The sequence below is a fragment of the Macrotis lagotis genome, chromosome 1 (assembly GCF_037893015.1).
Source record: "Macrotis lagotis isolate mMagLag1 chromosome 1, bilby.v1.9.chrom.fasta, whole genome shotgun sequence".
Taxonomy (NCBI): domain Eukaryota; kingdom Metazoa; phylum Chordata; class Mammalia; order Peramelemorphia; family Peramelidae; genus Macrotis; species Macrotis lagotis.
The window spans coordinates 862,543,050-862,558,723 of NC_133658.1; the positions used below are offsets into that span (position 1 = coordinate 862,543,050).

Genomic DNA, 15,674 nt, shown 5'->3' on the forward strand with positions numbered 1-15,674 from the left:
TGAACAAAAATATTCATAGCAGCCCTGTTTGTGGTGGCAAAGAATTGGAAATGGAGTGAATGTCCATCAGTTGGGGAATGGCTTAACAAACTGTGGTATATGTATGTCATGGAATACTGTTGTTCTATTAGAAATCAGGAGGGATGAGAATTCAGGGAAGCCTGGAGGGATTTGCATGAATTGATGCTGAGTGAGATGAGCAGAACCAGAAAAACACTGTACACCCTAACAGCAACATGGGGGCAATGATCTACCTTGATGGACTTGCTCATTCCATTAGTGCAACAACCAGGGACAATTTTAGGGTATCTGTGATGGAGAATACCATCTGTATCCAAAGAAAGAATTGTGGAGTTTAAACAAAGACCAAGACTATATTACCTTTAATTTTTGAAAAAAGTATCTTATTATGTAATTTTGCTATCTCTTATATTTTATTTTTTCCTTAAAGATATGGTTTCTCTCTCAACACATTCAATTTTTTTTAAATGTTTTTGCAAGGCAAATGGAGTTAAGTGGCTTGCCCAAGGCCACACAGCTAGGTAATTATTAAGTTTCTGAGACCGGGTTTGAACCCAGGTACTCCTGACTCCAAGGCTGGTGCTTTACCCACTATGCCACCTAGCCGCCCCTCAACACATTCAATTTTGATCAATGTATAGCATGGAAACAGTGTAAAGACTAACAGACTGCCTTCTGTGGGGGGTGGGGGAAGGAAGTAAGATTGGGGGAAAAACTGTAAAATTCAAAAAAAAATTAAAAAATAAAAAAAAAAGAAAAGCATTTTTCATTTTTATTTCTTTTCTTTTCCTGGAAGACTTGTCCCATCTCCTTTCTCTTCCCCACTCCACCTAGAAAAAAGAAAAATGAAAATAGAATCTTTGTAGCAAATATGCATAATCAGGCAAAACAAATTCCCGCATCAGTCATGTCCAGAAATATATATATATATATATATATATATCTTATTCTTTTTAAAATTTTTTTTCTTTAAGATTTTATTTTGAGTTTTACAATTCCCCCCCCCATCTGCCTTCTGTCTCTCCTTCCCAGAAGGCAGTATGTTAGTCTTTACATTGTTGCCATGGTATACATTGATCCAAGGTGAATGTGATGAGAGAGAAATCAGATCCTTAAGGAAGAAAAAATAAAGTATAAGAGATAGCAAAATTACATAATAAGAATTTTTTCCCCTAAATTAAAGATAATAGCGTTTGGTCTTTGTTCAAACTCCACAGCTCTTTCTCTGGATACAGATGATATTCTCCATCTCAGATAGCCCCAAATTGTCCCTGTTTGTTGCACTGATGGAATGAGCAAGTCCATCAAGGTTGAACATCACCCCTATGTTGCTGTTAGGGTGTACAATGTTCTGGTTCTGCTCATCTCACTCAGCATCAGTTCAATGCAAATCCTTTCAGGCTTCCCTGAATTCCCATCATTCCTGGTTTCTAATAGAACAATAGTGTTCCATGACACACATATACCACAGTTTGTTAAACCATTCCCCAATTGAAGAACATTTACTTGATTTCCAATTCTTTGCCACCACAAACAGGGCTGCTGTGAATATTTTTGTACAAGTGATGTTTTTACTCTTTTTCATCATCTTTTTAGGGTATAGACCCAGTAGTGGTATTGCTGAATCAAAGGGTATGCATATTTTTGTTGCCCTTTGGGCATAATTCCAAATAGCTCTCCAGAAAGGTTGGATGAGTTCACAGCTCCATCAACAATGCATTAGTGTCCCAGATTTCCCACAACCCTTCCAGCATTGATCATTGTCTTTTCTGGTTATATAGGCCAGTCTGAGAGCTGTGAAGTGATACCTCAGAGATGCTTTAATTTGTATTTCTCTAATAAGTAATGATTTACAGCAATTTTTCATATGACTATGGATCACTTTGATCTCCTCATCTGTAAATTGCCTTTGCATGTCCTTTGACCATTTGTCAATTGGGAAATGGCTTTTTTTTTTTGAAAATTTGACTCAGTTCTCTGTTATATCTTATTCTGAATTTTCAATCATTCACTTCTCTGTCAGGAGGTGGCTAGCATGATTTATCACTGCTCCTTTGAGATTTTGGCTGCCCAACTTTCTTAAGTCTTTCAAAGTTGCCTTTCTTTACAATGATATTATTTTTTTTAGGTTTTTTTGCAAGGCAAATGGGGTTAAGTGGCTTGCCCAAGGCCACACAGCTAGGTAATTATTAAGTGTCTGAGACCAGATTTGAACCCAGGTACTCCTGACTCCAAGGCTGGTGCTTTATCCACTATGCCACCTAGCCGTCCCATCAATGGTATTATTTAAAAAAAAATTTTTTACAATGCTATTATTAGTAAATAAATGTTCTTCTGGCTCTGCTTACTTCACTGGGAACAAGTTCATATATAAGTCTTCCTGAATTTCTCTAAAACTAATTCCTTTGTCATTTCTTAAGCTCAATAATACTGTATTACATTCACATCTCAAATACTATATTACATTTACATAACATCCCCCAAGTGATTGGTACCCCCTTAGTTTACAGTTCTTTGACATTATAAAAAGAACTGATAAAATTGTCTTTGTACATGTATATCCTTTTCCTTTTTTCTTTTATTTTTTTGGGGGGTTTAGATATAGAAGTGATGTTGCTGAGTCAGAGAGTTTGAGCAATTAATGACTTCGGAGGCATTTCGCAGCTGCTTCCAGAATGATTGAAGCATTTCACAGCTACAGAAGCCGCACATTTGTGTTGCTGTTTTTCCACAGCCCCTCCAACATTTATCATTTTCCTTTTTTGGTGTGAGTGGAAACCTCAGAGTAGTTTTCTATACTTTTAAGTAATTGTTAAATTCTCATTTCCACAAAACATCCTCACCCATAGCAGAAACCTGTAAGGTAAGTCATTAATGTGTCTTGAATGACTAAGTGAATTAGATACTAAGTTTGTTTCTGTGCATTTGACAGTTAAGGAGCTTCATGGCCTGAAATGATGGGGATGGGGTGAGGAGTAGTAAATATTTACAGTTAACATAGAAATGCTTTCAGGAAAGGTGCTGAAAAAAAGTTTGGATCTACTGTTCTCCCTTAAATCCTTATATTTAAAAAAAATTTTATTTGTTTTTCTAACTACATGCAACAGTAGTTTTGATCAATCATTTTTTTTTTGCAAAGTTTTGAGTTTTATAATTTTTCTCCCTCCCTTTCTTTCCCTCCCCCTCCCCTGACAGAAAGCAATGTGTTATAGGCTCTACATTCATAATCATGCTAAACATAAAGTAATATTGATCTTGTTGTGAGAGAAGAATCAGATTCAAACAGCAGAAAGAAAATATTAAAGAGGGAAAAATGACAAAGTACATGAGACAATTTTTAAAAATTGAAGATAAGGGGCGGCTAGGTGGCTCAGTGGATGAAGCACCGGCCTTGGAGTCAGGAGTACCTGGGTTCAAATACGACCTCAGACACCTAATAATTACCTAGCCGTGTGCCCTTGGGCAAGCCACTTAACCTGATTGCCTTGGAAAATCTAAAAATAAATAAACAAACAAATAAATAAATAAAAATTGAAGATAATAAGCTTTGATCTTCATTGACTCCACAGTCTGGATATGGTTGGTATTTTCCATCACAAGTCTCTCTTTTTTTTTTTTTAAACGTTTTTGCAAGGCAACGGGGTTAAGTGGCTTGTCGAAGGCCACACAGCTAAGTAATTATTAAGTGTCTGAGGCCGGCTTTGAACTCAGGTATTCCTGATTCCAGGGCCGGTGCTCTATCCACTGTGCCACCTAGCTGCCCCTATCACAAGTCTTTTAAAATTGTCTTTGGTTATTGTACTGGTGAAAAGAACAAGTCCATCATGGTTGAGCATCACCCCCTGTTGTTGCTAATGTGTACAATGTTCTACTTCTGTGCATTTCACTCAGCATCAATTCATGTAAGTCCTTCCAGGCTTTTCTGAAATTCTATCACTCATGATTTTTTATAGAACAATATTGTTCCATAATATATACCACAATATGTTCAGCCATTCTCCAATTGATGGACATTCCCTCAATTTCTAATTCTTTGCCACTACAAAAAGAGCTGCTATGAATGTTTTTGTACAAGTGATGTTTTTACCTTTTTCATGACCTCTTAAGAGTAGACTTAGTGGTGATATAACTGGATCTAAGAGTATACACATTTTTATTGCCCTTTGGGCATAATCCCAACAATCTACAGAAATGTCAAAATTCTTATAGTTTTCATATTAGAGTCAGAAAGAATTAGAAATCAATCAAGATTTATACTGATTGAACAACCTTGACTTTCTTTTTCTTTTTTTTAAGGTTTTTTTTTTTTGCAAGACAAATGGGGTTAAGTGGCTTACCCAAGGCCACACGGCTAGGTAATTATTAAGTGTCTGGGACCGGATTTGAACCCAGGTACTCCTGACTCCAGGACCGGTGCTTTATCCACTACACCACCTAGCCATGCCAACCTTGACTTTCTTGCTGTTCCTCACAAGTCCTCACTGACTTAATGTCTTTTCTTGGGTTGTCTCCCATGCCTGGAAGGCTCTCTCCCTTCCCCCCAACTTCCCAGCTTCCCTGGATTCCTCAAGACATCACACCAGGAGATCTCCCTCCTCCTCCTTAATGCCAGTGTCTTCTTTCTGAGATGGCTTTACATTGACATTCTATATATTATATGTGTTCATAGGTGTTTGCATATTTGTTCTTCACTGGGATGTGAGCTCTTCGGGCCCAGGCATTTGTTTGTCTCCCCATTGAGTAGCAGAATGTCAGCACATAGTAGCCCTTAATAAATCCTGGTTTATTACAAATCAACAAGACAATTCAATACTTCACTGGATTTTGGGGAGACATTTACAAAGAATAAAGCAAAGTAAGTTTATGTCTCAAGGGAAGTAACAAGTAGGCATACAATATTTACATCATTAACAACAATGATGTTTGTTCTTCATTTTCGAAGAACACCATGACATCAGGGAGGTGATGCCATGACAAGCAGCTGAATTAGATTTGAATGAGTGGGGGCTGTACAAGTCACCAGCCCCACTTTCTTCTCCAGAGTTATCCAGATCAAGTAGCCAGATAAGAATTAGGAAGACTGGAGATGGCCCTGGATGCGAGACAATCAGGGTTAAGTGACTTGACCAAAGTCACACAGTAAGTGGCAAGTGTCTGGGGTCAGATTTAAACTTTTGTCCTGATGAATCCAAAGCCAGTGCTCCATCCACTGCACTACATACCTACCCTTTACAGCAAAAATATAAAATGAATAAATACAACAAATACAAAGTAGTTTGGGAGGAAGGACAGGGAATCCAGAATGCATTTCTGGAAAAGATAATTCCTGAGCACAATCTTAAAGAGAGGGAGGGATTCTAGGAGGTAGTGGTAGGGAGAAGGACCAGCCAAGTGGAGGAACAGAGGAACAGAGAGAAGGCTGGTTTGACTAGATCAGAGCTGGGAGCCAAAGGACCTTCCAATGAGGCTGGAAAGGAGGTTGAATCTCAGTAGTGTAGGATTGTAAAAAAAACTAACAGGATTTCCATTTAACCTGAGAAAATAGGAAAATACTGAAGTTGGTTGAGAAGGTGAATCATTTTGTCCAGTCTACAGCTACTCTCCTTGGTACTGGAAATACAAATACGAAAAAAAAGATAGTTCGGGCCCTCCAGAAGTTTATGATCTAATTGCAAATGTATAACCTATATCAGATTAATTGCAGTCATAAGGAGCAGGGAGGGAAGGTAGAAAATGGTGGAACTCAAAATCTTACAGAAGATGAATATTGAAAACTATCTTTACATGTAATTGGAAAAAATAAAATTTTAATTTAAAAAAGAGAGAGAAGATTATGATCTGGGGAAAACAAAATACTAAAGGAAATTGAAAAGCAGGGAAATGGGAGAGGCAGAAGGGACAATACCTGAAGACTTACAGTTGAAGTCCCAGAGGAGTGCATGCAGCTAGGTGAGAAGAGAAATATCAGAGTTGGGCTCTCCTAACTGGAAGTTTGGAGTTCTTGGCTTGGCCCTCCAATCAGAGAGTTAGAGGTTAGTGAAAAGGTAGAGTACTAAGACTGATGAGGATTTGCAAAGTAAAGAAGTTACTCCAATAATGAGCTTCCATGGGAGAAAGTCAGTTAAAGAAATCTTTAGGGGCAGCTAGGCAGCATAGTGGATACAGCACTGGCCCTGGAGGCAGGAGTACCTGGGTTCAAATTTGACCTCAGACACTTAATAATTACCTAGCTGTGTGGCCTTGGGCAAGCCACTTAACCCCGTTTGCCTTGCAAAAACCTAAAAAAAAATCTTTAGGGAAAATCCCTTTGACAGCATAGGATAAATTGAAAGCAGAGATAATGGAGGCAGGGACACCAATTAGTCCATCTCCCTATATGTATAGTTATTAGCAACTTGTCTCCTCTATTGGAATTTGAGTTCCATGAGGCCAGAGATCATTTTTTTCCTTTCTTTGTATTACCAGGATTAGCCCAGTTGTGTGGAAAATAACATATACTTTTTATTTATTTTTTTTTATATTTTTATTTTTTTAGCTTTTTTGCAAGGCAAATGGGGTTAAGTGCCTTGCCCAAGGCCACACAACTAGGTAATTATTAAGTGTCTGAGACCAGATTTGAACCCAGGTACTCCTGACTACAGGGCCGGCGCTTTATCCACTGCGCCACCTAGCCGCCCCAAAAATAACATATACTTAATGAATACATTTGGAAGTTATTCCCCAATTGATAAATGGTTAAAGGATATGAGCAAGCAGTTTTCAGATGAAGAAATTAAAGATAATTATAATCATATGAAGAAATGCTCTAAGTTCCTATTAGAGAAATGCACATCAAAACAATTCTGAGGAATTACCTCATACTTTTCACACTGGCTATTATAACAGAAAAGGGAAATGACAAATATTGGAGGAAATGTGGAAAAAGTGAATGAATGCACTGTGGGTGGAATTGTGAGCTGATCCAACTATTCTGGAGAGCAATTTGGAACCATGCCCAAAGGACAATAAAAGTGTGTATATACTTTGACCCAGAAATCCCACTACTAGGTCTGTGTACCAAAGTGATCACAAAAAAGGAGAAAAGGTCCATATGTACAAGAATATTCATAGTAGCTCTTTTTGTGGTGACTAAGAATTCAACGTCGAGAGGATGTCCATCAATTGAGGAATAGCTGAACAAATTGTGGTGTAGGAAAATGATGGAATGCTCTATAAAAAAAAGATGAGACAGATTTCAGAAAAACTTGGAAAGACTTACATGAACTGATGCTGAGTGAAATGAGCAGAACCAGGACACCATTGGACACCATAACAGCAATACTGTGTGATAACCAACCATGATGGACTTAGCTCTTCTCAGCAATACATTGATCAAAGAAAATTCTAAAAGACCTTTGATGGAAAAAGTCATCCATTTCTCGAGGAAAAAACTATGGAATCTGAATTCAGATAAAAGCATACTATCTTCATCTTTTACGTTTTGCTTTTTGTTTTTTCCTTCTTGTGCTTTTCCCTTTTTGTTCTGATTCTTCTTTCACAGTCTGACCAATATGAAATATATGTAATAGGAGTATACATGTATAACTTCTATCAGAGTGGGAGGAGGGAAGGTTGGAAGGGAGGATGAATGTTGAACATTATCTCTACATAAAACTGGAAAAAATAAATTAAAAAAATTTTAAAAATGCTTGTTGAAAAACAACCAACCATAATTCCTAAGGACTCATGATGAAACATGCTCTTCATCTCCAGACAGAGAGGTGAGGAAGTCAGAGTTCAAACTGAAGCAAAATTTGGAGGGGACATAGCTAATTCAGAAATTTATTTCACTTGACTATATAAATGCAATGATTTTGTTTTTTCTTGCTTTCTCAGTGAGTGGGAAATGGGGAGGTAGGAGGAAAAGAATTGGGACCTGAAAATTACACAAAAATTGAATTTTTAAAAATGCTTATTGACTGATTGACCTAAAAGAGAAATGACTTGCTCAAGATCTCAGAGGAAGATTCATCTAACTCTGAATGAAACTGAGACTGGGCTGAACGAAATTTCATATACTCAACAAGGGTGGGAGACCTAGGACATCTCTTGTTCCAACCCTTTCTTTTTACAAAGAAACATAGATCCAGATTTAGTATTCACGCAGAGAAGCAGACAATAGATCTTAATCAAGTTGTTAATATTTGACTTTTTGGGAGGGACAGTCCTCTATTTCATTAAAAATCCATTTTTCCCCTTTAGGGTCATTACTTAGGTTTGCTGGGAAAGTTATTCTTGATTGCAAGCCTATGTCCTCTGCCTTCGGGAATATTGTATTCCAAGTTCTCCACATTTTTATAGTAAAAATTATCAAATCATATGTTATCCTGACTGTGACTCCTGTCATTTAAATACTTTCTTTCTGGCTGCTTACAGTTTTTTTCCCCCTTGTTTGTTTGTTCTTAATGTAAAAGCTCTGGATTTTGATTATGATATTCCTGGGATGATGTTCATTTTGATGTTCATTTTGGGATTTCTTACAGGAAGTGACTGATGGATTTTTTCCTTTTAATTTCCACTCTGTCTTTTTGTTCTAAGAGAGCTGGACCATTTCCTTTGAAAATTTCTTCAAAACTGTTGGAAATACAGAAAATGATATGGCAGAAACCATATATCAAGATAAAGTTAAAATGGATACATGATTTACATATAAAGGGTGATACCATAAACAATGAGATGATGCAATAGTTTATCCAATTTATGGATGAGGGAAGAATTTAGGCTCAAACAAGATGCAAAATATAAAGTAGATAATTTTTATCATATAAAATTAAAAACTTTTTGCACAAACAAAACCAATACAACCAAAATTAAAAGCAGAAAACTTGGAGGAGGGGAATTTTGCCACAAGTATCTTTGATGTAATTACTTGGAGTGTTGTATTATTCCAAACTCTCAGAGAAATCTCAATTTCTCAATATATAGAGAACTCAGACAAATTTATAAAAAATACAAGTCATTTCCCAATTGGCAAATGGTCAAAGAATATGAACAGGAAGTTTTTAGACAAAGGAATCAAAGCTATCTATAGTTTATTGATTAGAGAAATGCCAATTAAAACAAATCTGAGGTACCACCTCATGCCTATTATATTGATTAATATGACAAAAAAAGGAAAATGATAAATGTTGGAGGAATATGAGAAAACTGGGATACTAATGCCCTGTCAGTAGAGTTGTGAATTGATCCATCCATTCTGGAGAACAATTTGAATTTCTGCCCAAAAGACTAAAATTGTGCAGACCCTTAAATTCCACTGCCATTTTCACTATGAGATGTTAAAAAAAAAACATTGGGGAGGTGATAACCCTAACCCTAATGATTTATGTATACAAAAATATTTATGATAGATCTTTTTGTGTTAGCTAAGAATTGGACATTGAAGGGATACTCATCAATTGGGGACTGGCTAAACAAGTTGTGTTATGTGATTGTGATGGATTATCACTGTACTATAAGAAATGACAGGGAGGCCTTCCCCTCCCCTGGCCTTGCGTGGGCCCTGGGAGCCGCAGGACAGTGTCTAAGAGCCACCATGGAAGTGAAGGATGCCAATGCCGCTCTGCTCAGCAATTATGAGGTTTTCCAGTTCCTCACTGATCTGAAAGAGCAGTAGCAGCGGAAAGAGAGCGGGAAGAACAAACACAGCTCAGGCCAACAGAACTTGAATGCAATCATGTATGAGAGGATGAAGTACCTGTCCAAGACACCCTGCAGGCGCCAGAACCTGGAGATCCTCAGGGAATTCCTCGTAGCCATGAAAAGCCACAAGCTAACCAAAGTAGATAAAGCTGCAGCTGCTGAACCACAGGCCGATGACTGTGGTGGAGATCCAGCTGATGGTGGAAGAAAGTGAAGAAAGATTGATGGAAGAGCAGATCGAGGACCTCCTGCAAACTATCACCAGCATCCTCCCTGGGGACCCTGAAGCCAAACAGAAGCCAGAGAACATGGCAATGGATGAAGGGGACCCAGAGTAACTACCAGCTCTAGGCCCGGGCTCCAGACAGACAGTGGGTTAAGAATCTAAAAGACATTCAGAACTGTTTAGTCTCACCCCAGAATGCCAGTGCTGTACCATGTCCATTAAAGAAGCCCCTTCCCACTCATGTGGGGAAGACCATGATAAGGATGGGCATTATTGAGGGAGAGCCATCCAGGGCAGCCAGCTGAGAAGGGGAAGATAGGAGCCAGCCCATAAACCCCTTTGGGTCCAAAGTTCTTTTTCTCTCCTTTCAGCCCCAACATGAGCATCTGTCTCAGTTGGTGGGGGTACTCCTTATGCCCCCAGGTCACTGCCATCTGAAATGCTTTCATTTTCCCCATTCCCCCAAAGCTCTTGTTTCCCAATACTGTGGATGGGGGAGCTGCATCTCTCTCAGGGCTGTTTGGCTGGGTTATGTTATTATTCTGTTAAAGAATCATAAAGAAGGAAAAGAAGAAATGGATAATTTTAAAAAAAAGCCATTCTTCTCAGCGTGCCAGTTGAATAAATTCAGCCAGCTTGATCTTAAAAAAAAAAAAGAAATGACAGTCAGGATGATTTCAGAAAAATCTGGAAAGACTTACATGAACTGATGCAAAATGAAGTGAGCAGAACCAGGAGAATGTGATATATATAGAGATATTGTACAATGAAGAATTGTGAATGATTTAACTATTCTCAGTAATAAAATGATGTAAGATTCTAAGACAATTCCAAAGAACTAATGATGAAGCATACTATCTGCCTCCAGAGAAAGAACCGATATTGTCTGAATGTAGACTGAAGAATGCTATTTTCACTTTTCTCTCTTTCTTTTTCATTCTGTTTTTGCTCTTCTTGTGCAAAATGACAAATTTGGAAATATTTTACATGATTGCACATATATAACCTGTATTGGCTTGCTTATTGTCTTAGCAAGGAATGGAGTTTTGAATTCAAAACTTAAAAAAACCCACAAATGTCAAGAAAAATTGTTTTAATATATGTAGGGAATAAAATGTTATAATAAAGACTTCTTGAAATATGATTTTTAGATTATCTTATTGATCTTGGCATTCAGAGTCCAATAATGCTTTAATTTTTTTCTTTTTGATCTATTTTCCAGGGCAGTTGTTTTTTCTAAGAGATATCCACATTTTCTTCTTTTTTTCCATAAGTTTGTTGCTTCTGCAAGGTTTTGTATTGCTTTCAAACTTTGCCTCTAGCTCTCTCATATCTGTGGCACAAATAACTCTTGCTTCATCTCTGACATAAATTTTAGTTGAATTAGTGTCCAAGATCTGTTTTCCTTTGAGACTTTATTTGTGGATCTTTTGAAATAATTCCCTTTTTCTGGGTATATGTCTTGAGCACCTCTGTCATCCTAATAAAAATGTATGATACAATTCATTTTTGTTTGCTTATTCTTCCATCTGACATTGGACTTGATGTTAGGAGGGATGTGGGAAATGAGTGGGAAATGATGTTTACTTGGGGTATAATTACTTGGAATGTTGTATTATTCCAGGATCTCAGAGACATCTCCTGCTAAGACCTATATTCTCTTGGTTCTCCCATTGTGTTTTGATCCAGGGCAAAAATGGACTGCTGCCTTTCTGGACGAATTCTGTAAATTCCTGAGCTAGGTTTGGGTCTTGGGCAATGGTGGACTGTTGCAGGGATTAGCTGGCTGAAAAGCTATGCTCTTTTCAGAGTGACAGAACTGAAGGTTTCTCTTTGGTCTGTTTATTCCTCTTCATGATTCAGAAGGGGTTAGAAGTTGGAACTGAGACCCTGTTTTGTCATTGGGATCCAAGTTACCTGAACTAGCTCCTCTCTTAGTACACAATCAGCCTAGGGCTGGTGACCTTATCTCATCCAAGAAGGTCACCCCTAGATTTAAGTCACAGATATTCTGTGGTACAGAAATAGCTGGTGGTTGATAAAGCTATCAAATGGAGGCAAATTGTGGTGCCCCACTATAGGTCTCAGAGTACCCCATCATGGGTTCTAGCACCTTCCCTTGCCCTGATGGCCAACGTCTCCCTGCATATAGAATTCAAATCTAGTCTTAGGCATTTACTAGCTACGTGACCTTGAACAGGTCTTTTAATTTTGATGGTATCACATAAAGGACTGATTCATATCTGTCCACTGGATCCAGATGGCTCTGAAGGAGAAAGTGAGGCCGATGACTTACCACAGCCTCCCTTCCCTAAAATCCAACTCATGTGTTTGTCATGACCTCACTTCCCCGAAGTCAAGGTCTTCTTGGAGAACAAAGGACAAAACAACCACAAAAGCACAAATAGCATCATCAACTTCTTCCTGAGTGCAAATCCAGCATCACTTTCTAGATGTGAGATCCTGGAAAGTCAATGAACCCAGTTATTTTGTGACTGAGTGTGAAGTTGGGTTTCCCTGGGTAAGGGTGGTGGATGATTGAATAAATGAATAGAAAGGCACTGATCAATTATCAGGGGCTGGGGGGGTGTGCTAAGCTTTGGGAATACAAAATGCATAGCCTGGGAGTGGTGACCAAAGATCTGTCTCTTCTAGGATGTCTCTAGGGTGCTGGGGGAGCCCTCCAGGCGGTGGTGGTGCGGATTGGGTCAATTGTTCTCAGACCTGGAAGTAGAATCAGAGGTGGCGCCTTGCAGCCCAGGGACTGGAGAAGGCAGAAACAGCTGAAGGCAAGTGAAGGCCGCAAAGATCGAATGAGCGGGCGCTAAGTTTGTTAAGGCAGGAAAGGTGAGCTTGGAAGAAAGTCAGGGCGCAGGGAGGAGGGGCAACATCCCCGGCTTGGGGGACAACCGCTGGGAAGATAAAGTGGGGAGAGAGGCGGTTCCTGCTCTGGTGGGTCGGGAGGGTGACCCGGGGGCCCAGCGGCCGTGAGCGGGGTGCAGACTGGCAGGGGGCGTGGTCCGGGGCCTGGGGGGGCTAGCCCATGGGGACCAGGCAGGAGCCTGCGCAGCGGGAGGGGTGTGGGGCCACACCTGGAAACCGCCCTTGTCACAGGCGGGCAGCGCCCCCCGAGCTGCCAGCGACACCCGGAGCCAGAACCTTGGCCACAGGCCGGTTCAGCGTTACTCCCACTTTGCAGATGAGGAAACTGGGGCTCACGAGGTCCAAGAACGTGGCCCAGGGTCCCAAGGCCGGGGGAGGATCCGACTGCCGGGAGGCTCCGGCGCCTGGAATGGACCGGAGGGTGACGTCATTCCACCAGCAGGCCCGGTGACGTCATTCTCCCGCGCCGTGGCCCAGAACCACAATTCCCAGGAGCGCCGCGGCTTCCCGCGCCCTGACAACGGCCAATCGGCAAGAGGCGCGGGGCCGCGCAAGGGGGTGGGACCGGCGGGTATATAAGGGGCTCCCCGGGGGCGCCCGGCCTTTCCCTCCGTCTCTCCGCGCGCGCAGCCCCCTGCGGCCCATGGCTCCGCGAGGCCGCCCGAGGCGCCGGCTGGGCCGTCCCAGGCCCCGAAGAGCGGCCTCTGGCTGCGCCGGGCGCCCGGCGGCGGGCATGCAAGCGGAGGGCAGCCGGGCGCCTCCGGGACACGCGCGTGACCGGGCGCGGGGTGAGTGGCCGCGTGGGGCCCGGTGGGCACGTCCGCACAACCCCGCCACGGAGCGGCCGCGCCGGGCGCCGGGGAGAAGCGGGGGTTGGCTAGGTGCCATCCGCACAAGCATGCCGGCCCCGGAGCGTCAGACCGGGCCCGCCGGGTCGGGGGGGTGACGGCCCAGGCGCGGGCCGGGTTAGCCCGCCGGCGCCGGGCCCTGGCCGGGGCAGCCCCGCTCCGCGCAGGCCCTTATCGAAGCTGCCGCAGTTCCCCCGTAGCTGCCGCAGTCAAAAAGGAGCCCAGAGCGACAGTTTCCCGACGGTCGTTGTTCTGCTTCCCGCGGTAGCGGAACGACAACATTGTGGGAAAGGACAAGAGCTGCCGGGGCGGCCCCGGCCCGGAGGCCGCTTCGGGGCGCAGACGGGCACGACCCCCCGGGAAGGATGCAGCACGTTGTCTGCATTGGTCCTGGAAGGTCGCGGCAGTGGACTAGAGCCAGAGGCTGGACTGTGCAGTCCACCGAGCCTCGGGCCGGCTGCTGCCGGTATCATTGCATCTATATTCACTCATTGTGCTCTTCTCTTGGCCAGGAACATTTGGCACTGAAGAGGAAGTGATCTGATGGGCCTGTGCTTAGTTACCAGGTGAGCCGAGTGGGTGAGATCCTGAGGAGGGTTCAGCATCTGATTATAGCTGTTATTCAGATAGATTAGATTCCTTTCAGCCTCCTTGTGAGGAGGGTTCAGAAACCTGGCTTACTGGAAAGGGTTTGAGGCAGGCACTGTGGGTAGAGATCTATTTCATCAGGAGATGAGTTTATATCCATAATTGAAAACGTATACAAAATAAGATGATCTGGACTAGAGACGGTTCCCTGCCCCCACCTCCTCCCTCTGGACTCAAGGATGAGTCCTCTCTAGTTCTTTGTCCCTGCCTGGCAATCCCGTTTGGAAAATTTCCAACATCCAGATGGTATAGCTCATGTTTGCTCCCCATGGGTGTAGTAATGGGGTTCCACCAGGCATTTGCAGGAACAGGCTAAGTGAAAAGCACCAGCATGTCTCATCAAGGGCTGTGGCTTGAAGTAGCCACAGGGTCTCCAACTACATGCAAGAATATGCTGGAAAGACTTTGACAGCTCTGGTCACTGTATCTATAGCTGCCACTCAGCTTTCCTATATTCATAGACAGGGACAATCATGGAAATTTTATGTACGACTAACTTTGCAGCCCTCAGTCTGCCTCCTGGGATTGTCCCATTCACTACAGTAGTTTGGTTCTCTTTTCTGCTCAGCTCATCACTTGATGTCTGAAGGATCAGGAACCAGGTGTGGTGCTTCAAGCAAGTGTTGGGCATATTGGCCAAGGATGCCTGCTTGCTTTCCAGGATCAGGTGAGTTAGGAGTCTCTGCAGATCCAGTTAGTCCCTTCCTTGTCTTTGCTGAAGCTGTAGTCCTAACGTAATTCCACAGTATTTGTGCTTTGTCATGTAGCTGTCTTCATGTTATACATGCCTACCTGACCTCTGTGGGATTCTGCCCAAATTGGAGGATTTAATAAACTGGTCAAGGATGAATCTCAATCTGGTGGACATAACTTGGATGACACTTGCGGATATGGGACTGAGACCAGGCACAAATATAATCACCCCCATGGACTTGGGGATAGTTAAAATCTTGCTGATTCATGTTCTTTTCCTCCACAGAAGCACCCTGTAAGAACCTATACAAGATGGTGATGGAATCCTTCCTGTTTCCACAGAAGCCAGCAGATCAAGCAACAATGAAAGTCAAGTTAAAGATAAGATATTTTAAATATCTTCCCCCACCCAAGTGGGCTTTCTGTAATGATTCTGGGTAATGAATCAGGAGATGGTCCTGAGTGTGTCAGAGTTAACTGACTTACCCAGGTCAGATTTGAATTGACTTCAGGACTGGTGGCAATAAATATCACAGCTGATTGTGGATGTCTTGAGTCATAGGATGGGGGGGTACAGGAAAAAAATACACAAATAAGAAATATATTGGAAAACCTGGCAATAAAAAAATTGGAAAATTGATTATCTGTGTAATTTGATTTTTCTGGTCTAATTT

The 15,674-nt window shown here is 41.9% G+C and overlaps 1 long non-coding RNA gene, 3 other non-coding genes and 1 pseudogene across 6 annotated transcripts; all 5 read left to right on the forward strand.

Moving 5' to 3' along the window:
- The first annotated feature begins 9,589 nt into the window (after positions 1-9,589).
- LOC141491017 (DNA-directed RNA polymerase III subunit RPC9 pseudogene) lies at positions 9,590-10,040 on the forward strand (annotated as a pseudogene).
- Positions 10,041-12,685: 2,645 nt separating this feature from the next.
- LOC141508887 (uncharacterized) lies at positions 12,686-15,640 on the forward strand. Of its 3 annotated transcripts, none has more exons than XR_012474541.1 (4): positions 12,686-12,775; positions 14,172-14,225; positions 14,876-14,974; positions 15,287-15,640. It is a non-coding gene; the product is annotated as an uncharacterized LOC141508887 (long non-coding RNA). The 3 variants fall into 3 exon arrangements; XR_012474540.1 differs by lacking the exon at positions 12,686-12,775 and adding an exon at positions 13,102-13,342; XR_012474539.1 differs by lacking the exon at positions 12,686-12,775 and adding an exon at positions 13,416-13,599.
- LOC141510673 (small nucleolar RNA SNORA16B/SNORA16A family) lies at positions 13,823-13,958 on the forward strand. The gene has a single exon (XR_012475102.1). It is a non-coding gene; the product is annotated as a small nucleolar RNA SNORA16B/SNORA16A family (small nucleolar RNA).
- On the forward strand, positions 14,635-14,764 carry LOC141510702 (small nucleolar RNA SNORA44). Its single transcript, XR_012475125.1, has one exon. It is a non-coding gene; the product is annotated as a small nucleolar RNA SNORA44 (small nucleolar RNA).
- On the forward strand, positions 15,142-15,215 carry LOC141510738 (small nucleolar RNA SNORD99). Its single transcript, XR_012475156.1, has one exon. It is a non-coding gene; the product is annotated as a small nucleolar RNA SNORD99 (small nucleolar RNA).
- Positions 15,641-15,674: the final 34 nt, after the last annotated feature.